Source organism: Dioscorea cayenensis, chromosome 3 (assembly GCF_009730915.1).
Source record: "Dioscorea cayenensis subsp. rotundata cultivar TDr96_F1 chromosome 3, TDr96_F1_v2_PseudoChromosome.rev07_lg8_w22 25.fasta, whole genome shotgun sequence".
Classification (NCBI taxonomy): domain Eukaryota; kingdom Viridiplantae; phylum Streptophyta; class Magnoliopsida; order Dioscoreales; family Dioscoreaceae; genus Dioscorea; species Dioscorea cayenensis.
Genome location: NC_052473.1, coordinates 2,830,749 through 2,840,824, shown reverse-complemented (window position 1 = coordinate 2,840,824; position 10,076 = coordinate 2,830,749). Strand labels below are relative to the sequence as shown.

At 36.6% G+C, this 10,076-nt stretch overlaps 1 long non-coding RNA gene across 1 annotated transcript; it reads left to right on the top strand.

Moving 5' to 3' along the window:
- The first annotated feature begins 239 nt into the window (after positions 1-239).
- Positions 240-2,163, top strand: LOC120256872. The gene is made up of 3 exons (XR_005535448.1): positions 240-289; positions 1,207-1,314; positions 1,552-2,163. It is a non-coding gene; the product is annotated as an uncharacterized LOC120256872 (long non-coding RNA).
- Positions 2,164-10,076: the final 7,913 nt, after the last annotated feature.

Genomic DNA, 10,076 nt, shown 5'->3' with positions numbered 1-10,076 from the left:
GTAATTTTTTTAAAAAAAATGAAAATTAGCAGTGTTTTTATGAAAAATGCCACTATGTTATTTCCAAGCTTCACATTATCAGAGAAGTGCACATTAAAGTTCTCAAATTATTCTTATCTGTTGCATATGTGATTGCTGCAGCCGGAGTCCAAGAACCTAATGAATGGGGAACAGATGCATGGCAATCCAAATAAGGTAAAGCAAAGACAAACCGCTTAACAGAGAAAGAAGGAAGATTACAAAGCACATGGGTGGTTCACGACCTTTTGCTGTTCATGGTATCAAGTTGGTATGTATTTATATTTTATAAATATCTTGTGATATCTTAATAGTAACCTATGATCCTTCTAAAGATAGGTTCATACTTAAAGGTTTATACTTCAAGGGTTATACTTCAAGGGTTAGCTTTCACTCAACTTATCATGAAGAAGGTAGTCTCATTAGCCTTAATACACTAATAATCCCTTAACTATATCATTATAAACAAGGTAGTCTCTAAATTATATTTTGTAATAAAATTTTCGTTGAACATGGCATAATTTGTAAGATAGTAATTTTCAATGATGATGAGTACGAATTCACCTAAAGTTTCATAAAATCTACTTAAAATGCTTTATTAATCTTTGTTAGAACATGGCATGATTTGGTTGAACGTGGCACTATTAGTGATAGTTATTATTTATTATTTTATTATTTTTAATCTTTGTTTAATGTTTTATTTTAATATTTATTCTTATATTCAAATTTCTCAAATTTGAAACTCATGCATGAATGAACATTATCCAAATATTTGTTTTACCATTGTGCTCTTGCATTATTTGAGTGGGCCTTGATGCTCTTGCATTATTTTGAGTTCAACTAAAAATAAACGAAATGTGAATGAATGAAAAGGACATGGATTGTGATGCTTGTTCATGAATGAAAAGGACATGGATTGTAAATGAATGAAAAGGACATGAATGAAATGAACTTAAATATTAGTTCATTTTGCTCACCTACTCCAACAAGAAAGAACCAAGATCTTATTTATACTTGTTCTTATTTATGTTATAGCACTAGCTATTACTATGTTGTTGCTATTTTTTTTTTCTTTTTTGTCATTTTGAATTGAAGTACTTTGTGTCACTTTTGTTAAATTATTAGTACTTATAATGAACAATCTATTTCTTTTATTTATGTCTTCCTACACTTTAAATTAAAATACAGGCAGAGAAACTAGGTAGGGAGGTTGGATATTCAGAAATTTTTCAGGCTACACACAAGCGCAAGTGTGGAGAGGGTGATTTTATAGACAACAAGTCAAGAGTTGTTAATGTAAGTGAATTTGAGTCATTTTTCATTTTTTTTAATTGTTATCATTAAAGTTTTGATTCACAAGTGTGATGGAATTTTTGTTTTATATATATTAGATGTAATTTGCATGAAGCCATTGTTTAAGTGTATTACATGTAATTTGCATGAAGCCATAAAAGTTAATGAGTTTTCCTTTTTATCATTCATTTTTATTGTATGAGTTATAAATGTTAATATTTACTTTTAAACGTGTTATAGGAAAAGTATAATGCTGCATTGATCGACAAATATGGTGATGATATCTCTTCCCATCCAAGTTTTGATGGTTAGTCATGGTATGATGCAATTGGGGGATTAAAGGCTACACACACATGTGTATATGGTTTTGGGAGTAGGGTAGACTCAAGACAATTGTTTAGTGTAGCATCTACATGTCCTTCCACATCTGATTCAGCGTGTGGACCTTCAACTTATCAAACTTTTGCAATATATGAATCTATGTTGCAAACCCAGCAACTTGCGGAGAAAGTTCAGAATTTAGAAAGTACAGTTCTTGATATTCAACAAGGTCAAGCAGGGTTACAAAGTAAATTGGACAAAATATTGGAGTTGGTAGAACGCGGTCATCCAACATTATTCTCAAGCAAGCCAATCGGGAATTAATTCAAGAGATGCCAGTACTGGAGATGGTGGAGAAGATGCATAAGTAGATTCAGATGACCTTTACAATGTTGTTGTTAACTTTTGTTTTGTTAGAGTACCTCTAAAACTATTTTAATATTTTTTGTGATTGCTTGCAACTTTATAACTTCATATACCTTACATGTGTTGTTGGATTGTAGTATGAATTTAAGTTTTTTTTTGTTGTTGTGATGAACAAGTGATTGTATTATGGTTTGTAACTTTGTTATATGGATATGATATTATGTTCATGTTATGCATAATACAAGTTTAATGTGTGAAATATGTATGTATAATGAATTAATAATAGTATTCCATACAGAAAAGTATATTATTTACCGATGGAATTGCAATTATTACCGACAAAGAAATTAGTTTTTGGTGAATATAAAATACATTTACCAACGGAATTCCTAAATTTTAATGTTTATTACCAACGAAAAAATGCAATACCGACAAAAATTATAGTAATGATATTATGCTTCACCGACTAATAATAATATTTGCTCCTACGGAACTATAACTTCTACCGACGAATAGTATTAAATTAATAGTTTTTTACCAACAGAAAAAAAAACTTTCTACCGACGGAAAACTTTCTTTACCGAAATATTTTTCATTATTAAATTATTTTTAGTGACAAGAAAAATACCTATTTCCGATAGAAATTTGCCTTTTACCGACGGAATTATCGTAATTTAATATTTTCACCAACGGAAAAAATAGTTTTTACCGACAAATACATTCCATTAACGACAAACAACACCGACAAAATGAATTAAATTTTTATTTTTAAATAATTATTACCGACGGAAATGTAATCATTACACAAAGTTCCGTCAGTAAGTATTTATTTTTACCGACAGATTTTCTTATTACCGATGAAAAAGCATTACCGACACGAGATTTAGTGACGGATTATTTCCGACCAAAGTTCCGTCGGTAATGATTTCTACAGACGGAATGTCTACTATTACCGACAAAAATTTCTGTAGGTAGTGGACTGTTTTCTTGTAGTGGTATCACCGTACTCTATTGGGTAACATAGGCAAAGATGGAAACAATGGTTTTTTCCATATCGCCTTCGGTATTGTCGACAACGAGACCGATGCCAATTGGACGTGGCTCATTTTCAAGTTAGGTGATGCTTTATACGATGAAGGAGATTATCAAGAGATAATTACATTCATGTCAGACAAGTCTAAGGGCCGTGTGAACGCCATTGCAAGAGTCTTCCTATCTTCCCCACATGCATACTGTCTTCGACACTTGGAGGCCAATTTTATGAAAGCCAATGTCAGACTTGGGAAGGCATTGAGGGAGGAGTGCTGGTCCATATACTTTCATATTGCGTGGGCATCTACGGATAAAGAATTCGATGATACCGTGAATGAACTGCAGGCCACATTACCCAAAGCCTATTAGTGGTTGATTCATAAATCGGATATGTCACATTGGTCGAATTATCTGTTCAGAGGTGATCGCTTGGGAAATATGTATTCAAATGTCGCGGAGTCATTCAATGCGTGGATCTAAGAAGCTCGGCATTTACCGATGACAAAAATGATAGACTCCATAAGGTATTTGAATGTTGATTTTATTTAACGCTTAAGAATTGTTCTTATCCTTTAAAAAGTTTTCCAAATCATTGTCTGTGTTTAACTATCTGGCTCTTCGTTGAATTTCTTATCCTACCATTTAAAAATATTTGTTTCTGTTTAAACATCAGTGTCTTTGCTTAACCTTGTTTAAGTGTTCGTGTTCTACGTTGTATAAGTTCAAGTTGATGCGCATGTTATGCAACCGTCCTGAGCAAGTGAACAAATGGGAGACCTACTTATGCCCGGATATACATTTAAAGGTAGAGATACTTGTTGAGGAAAGCCAAAATCTTCATGTTGGTCGTTGTGTCGATGATCGTTATGAAGTGATTGACCAGTGCAACAACTCTGTAGATCTTGCCAATAGAACTTGCTCATGTCACAGATGGCAAGTTTATGGTATCCCGTGCAAATACGCTTGCGCTGCAATAATGTAGATAGACACCAATGTTCATCGATTTATTAGCAGCTACTTCACCGTTGACAATTACAAACTGGCTTATAAGGAAGCTATATTCCTCATACCTGACAATGAGAAGCCTATGGACAAAAATCGTGAACTGCGTCTATGATCACTTGTGACGAGAAGGCAACCTGGGTGTCCTAGATGAAAGAGGATCGAGTCACAAGTGTTTGAGGTCCGCGAGTTACGTTGCAGCCGCTGTCATGCGTCCAGTCACAATCGTAGATCTTGCAATGAAACCTGTCACCAACTAGGCATTGTAAATAGACAAATATTTAAAAAGAAACAAACTTATTTGAGTATCAACTTTTGATATTTAAACAGAGACATTGTCTCTTAAACATTTTGAGAAATAAAAATGACATTGTAAATAAATAAAAATTTAAATAGAAACGCTTAGTATTTAAACAGAGACAATGATATTTAAACAAAATCAATAATATTTAAACAGGGAAACAATGTTATTTAAATGGTAACTCTGAAAGATAAATAGAAAATTAAGAATTTAAACAGAGAAACTTAGAAATTAAACAGTGACAATGATATTTAAACAAAAGCAATGATAATTAAATGAGATACAGTGTTATTTACACGGTAACTCTATTTTACATGATTACATATTAATCTTTTTTCACCCGGTGAATGAATACCTTTTCTCAGTGATTCCGGCTGCACTCCCTTCCTTAAGTATGCGGGTAACATATTTTAAGCACCAGTAAGGGACGCCCGCTTGCGGTAGCCGTAGCTTTTCACTGTTGAGTAGTTGTTCGATAAACCGCATGACATAGACGGCGCAGTCGACACTTCCTTGTTTCTCCCTTAGGATGTCAGTGTCATGAACAAAGGGGTCAGTTATAGTCGCCGAGATTTAAAATTTGATGTTAGAATCCCGATCAAGAGAGCACTATTCATAAAACTCTAGTTATCAAAGCACTTACCATCTCGGCGGCATCTCTTTCATACTCCTCACTTTCTGCAGAAGTATAGTGGCTGTATTCTTGCTTGTCGTTATCAAGAACGACCAAATGGAAGTGGCCATTTATGATGATTGACAGGATGACTATGTCAACATCATACAGGTTACACGTTGCATCTCCCATCATAGTGAGAGTTGTTTCATTCGCGCCCTCCTGCTTGGACATAAATAGTGCCAATGGTCGTGTGATGGAGGCGCGCTTCATATATGGATATGGTACTGTCGTCATAGATTTCTGGATTATGCAAACGAACACGTCCATCACATTATCTGTCACCATTTTCTTCCTGTCCAGCATCGTGTATAGGCTGGCTCGTGTGGTGCTGACATAGTCATTCTTCTATACGACAGTCTTGTGGTTAAACGGTAAAAGATAAAGTTAAACGGAGACAAAATAATTTAAGTGGTAACTCATAAATTTAAATGGTAACATAAATATTTAAATGAAAACTAAGTTATTTAAATGGTAACTCATAATGTTAAATGATATCATATATATTTAAAGTATAACGAAAATACTTGATAATTACGAATCCATCATGCAATTCAAGTAGATCTTTAATAACTCCTGCTCGAAAGTGTCTAGGTGCCCCTGTCTGGGCTATCTTTTCTTCTTCGGTAGAAAGTTTGTCCGCACTTCCTTATATTGTTGGTTGGCGAGGATCATACTGTCAACTGCAGCACCGGTCATCGTTGTTTTTTCGCTGATGTTTTCTTGCCCCTCGTCAGCAGAATCTTTCAGTTTATCTCTAGGTGCTATTGTTGACAGTTGTGGGAGTGTTCCTCTCTTCGATGCGGCGGTGCCGTCCGCCGATTCGACCAAGATAGGGATTTTGTTGACAATGCTGTCAATGATCTTGTCAATCGCGGCTATGACGACAGCATCAACCGGAGACACAATCTTTGCTGGTTCTTATTGTTGAGGGATTGTGTCTACCTTCAATGCGATACTGTCAACCGCCGGTTCCACAAAGATGGGAATCTCTTTGGCCATCGCATTGACTATAGCAGCAGCTTCTTCCGGAGTAATTTCCTCAGACGTTGTTATTGTAGCCGACAGATCAACCATAGATGGTGCTGCTATTGTTTCATCATCGGCCGGTGGAGGGAGAGACATTATTGTTTTTCTTCTTTTGGTGATTCTCTTTAAATGTGGCCCTCTTCGAACGACCGTCCAAATGACGTCGTCGTTATCAAAATCTGACGCCATCTCACTCACGTCCTCGGCAATTGAGGGAACTACCTCGGCTGCATCCAAGCTTTCCTGGATGACGTTCATGTTGGGTGCTTCATTTGTTTGTAGGGACAGCGTATTCGATTGTACCCATCCTTCTAATGACTCAACCTGAGCAACAAGCCGAGGGAACTCAGCTATCAATATGTGGCATGCCTATAGTAGACGCACGGTGACATCGTTGCCAAAGGGGGCCGTAGCTGTTGGGGGGGCTGTTGCGATCGGGGGGCTGTTCTGGTAGGAGGGGATGTTGCTGTCAGGGGAGGGGGTGTTTCAGCCTGGCGGGATAGGGCGGGGCTCCTGTGACACCGACGAATTCATGCACAGGTTGGGTTGTTATTATGTGAACGGTGTTGAGGGCGCCTTGAAGAAGATGACCTCTCATCCTACCTTCGCGCCAGTGGATCGGGAGCAGTAGCATTCCCTCGGCGGATGGCCCGAACAAAGATTTCTTCATCCGCATTCACCATGACCAGCTCAGTAAACTAACATAGTTAAACAACATAATGTCAGTGAAAGCATTCCATTTAAACAATAACAAATGGTTTTAAACAGTTAACTCAATTATTTAAACAATTTACATAGGATTTTAAACGATATCCCAAATAGTAAAACAGAAAACCGATATTTTAAATACTAAATCATATTTTTAAACATAAAAGTTTGATATTTAAACAGAGACTCATGATTTATTACCTCTTTTTCTTCGAGTGATGACAATATTGCTTTTATCGACGCTTGTTTCTGGTAACTAGTTTCACCGTAGCACAGCATCCTCGGGGTCATGCCAAATCGCACCTTCTTTCCGGTGCCAGTCAGCTGGTAAAACCAGATCTTCAGTGTAATAGAGCAACCTTTGACGTACCATGTGTTTGTCTTCTTCCCGGTGTATCTCATTTGCACTCAGTGGCTGCTTGTAGGACGTCCTCCATCAGCTACTTGTATATTGCTTGTATCCATGCATATTGTCCCATGTCAGGTAGGTCATCGACATAGTCAATGATCCAGTTCGGAACCGAGCATGACATGTTTGGGAAGAGGATTGTACCCATGACGTATACCAGCAGGAGCTTGATAAAATTTTCTTCTTCTCCCCTCTGCTGAATAAACTGCTTAAGTGTTCTCTTGATGGAGTCTCTGTGTCTTTCATAGGTTCTGAAAAAAATATCTATCTTCAAAAGCGGAGTGCCATTATATCTCTGTAGAAAAGAATCAAGGAGGGCCCTCTCTTGGAACACAGCTTCAATCTCGGTGAATGCTGCAAACGGTGTCCTCCGGATTATCTCCCAGTGTCGTCCACTCATGTGAACTTTCAACTCAGCCACAGTCTCCACTATCGGTGTCAAGTAGCATCGTCCATTAACTAGGTTGACCGCCATAATCACAAGCCTGCGACAATAACTATACATTAAATAGTATTCAGATAAATTTAAGAGGAAAGTAAAGTTTTTTAAACAGTAACCTAAATATTATTAAACGGAAACATAAATATTTAAACAGAAACAACAACTCTTAAACAGAAACATCAAATGTTTAAATAAAATCCCATTACTTAAACGAAAACCTCGTTTTTAAAAATGCAACCATATCAACGTAAAGGGGAAACCAACATTGTAAACATTACACAGCATAACAATCGAAAAATCTCTTTCGATCGTGTACATAGATGAAAATGAAAACCAAAACAAAATCCAAGCTGATAAATCTCCCTGCATACTTCAATATCGTACAATAAAAATAGAATCACAAAACAAAACCGAAAAATCTCTTTTTCTAACAGAATCATTTATAAAAAAAACCATAAGCACAACTTCTTCAACTGCGTCCACCTCGGCTCAATACCTTACACTGCAAACTGATGAAATGCCGAATACTTGAGCGGGAATTCTTCTTTGAGACAACATTGGAAAGTGAAGTTCTTCTTCAAGACAAGGATGCCCAGGTAAAGACAACTTTGGAAATAGAAAAGCTGAAGAGGTGAAGAGAGAAAAAAAGTATAACCGGTGCCAATAATGGTTGTCTGTAGGGATTACCCAAAAAAAAAATAACCCCCCACTTCCTCTCAAACCGGAAACATAATTGCACTGCCATAACTTCCCATGCAAGGGGCAATTTCATCCATAAAATTCAAAAGTAACTCTGTTAACGCCGGTTACAACCTTTGGGATTTGAAAATCATTGAGTTTAAAAGGAATGTGTTTTTAGGAATACACAAAGTTAGGGAGTGTTTTTGTGCATATTGCAAAGTTAGGGTTTTTTTTGGCAATTTCCTATAATAATAATAATAATAATAATAATAATAGTAATAATAGCTAGCAACCTAGGTCTAGCACTAGTGAAACTTCACAGTCCATGCATCAACTTAGTGGACCTAATGTCAGCATGGCATGGCATGGATTCTAGATCACGACCTAGCATTGCATTAGTTGGCCCATGCTAGCCCATGGGTGCCTTGCTAGGCCTGTAAAATAGTGAAAACACTATGTTTTAACTAGTAAATTTGAATTGCATCAAATGTTTCTTCATTGACAATAGAAACATAGAACTTCAAAAAACTAATAACAAACTTTCGGGTTATTATGACGTGTCCTGTTCTTTAATTTTTTTTTTTGTTTTTGATCAATTTTTTTTAACAGGTGAACAAACCACATGAGCATTGAGATCCCCAATTCAATGGGTGTGCATAGGAGTTAAATTATCATGTGCTTTTATACTATACCAGTGAGGAGTTGAGCTCAGGACTCATTTTGAAAACATGAGACTGAATGTCACCAAGCTATGTGTGTTTTGACAGATTCTGTTTTTTATATATTTCAATTACTTGAGGTATTGATAAAGTAGTTAAATATTTCTTCAAATGTGGAAATAACTTTTTTTTAAAAGGTGGATAAACCACTTTCATTAAAGCAAAGGAACAGAAATACAAACCTCCAACAACCACTGAGGAGAGACAACACTAAGAGCTACAGACCACAAGCAGTGGCACAACAACAACAAAATAGAGCCTCCTCAACACAACAACAACATAACAACGACAAGAAATGACAAAAAAAAAACAACAAAAGGGAAGGATAGCAAACATCCTCCAAGATCCCCAAAAGAGCACTAGCCCGAGCCCTGATCTGAAGCCTCCTCGACTGGCGGAGCCTCCAAAGAATTCGCCACATGAGGACCAAGGAACTCCAAACTTCGACGGATAGCCGACATGGAATCACTCAACTTCTCTTGAGTACCCTCTGTAACAAATGAGAAACAGGATAAAAGTATAGTGTCAATTTTCAAAATAATCACATGCGAAGGCAAAACATTGGCGTTAAAAATACAATCATTCATAGCAAGCCAAATATTCCAAACAAGAGCTTTGACGACAAGATCTCCCATCCCCCTCGGGTAAGGTTGAATCGACATCCTCCACGAATCTCAGGGTAAGCTCATGGAAGGTGGTGGCTCAGGCAAATGGAGGAGCCTGATAAAATAATCCCAAACGTGTCTAGCGAAGGGGCAAAGGAAGAAAAGATGATTAAACGATTCTATCCTAGAGTGACACAACACACATGTAGTAGTTGGTAATTTGTTGCATCTTCTTTTCTCAAGATTATGGAGAGTCATGATCTTATCCTTCCAGACCAACCAATTAAAAAGATTGATTTTACGCCGGTATGTGTTATGCTAGAAGAACTTTACCACCGGGCAGCGCAAAGCTCTTGTTTTTGTAACATTTATTAAAAGTTTATTATTATTGTAACATTTATTGAAAGTTTTCAACTTTCTTTTTACCGATAATATCTTCTTGGTAGGCCCTCATTTGATTTACCATTTCTTGGTTTT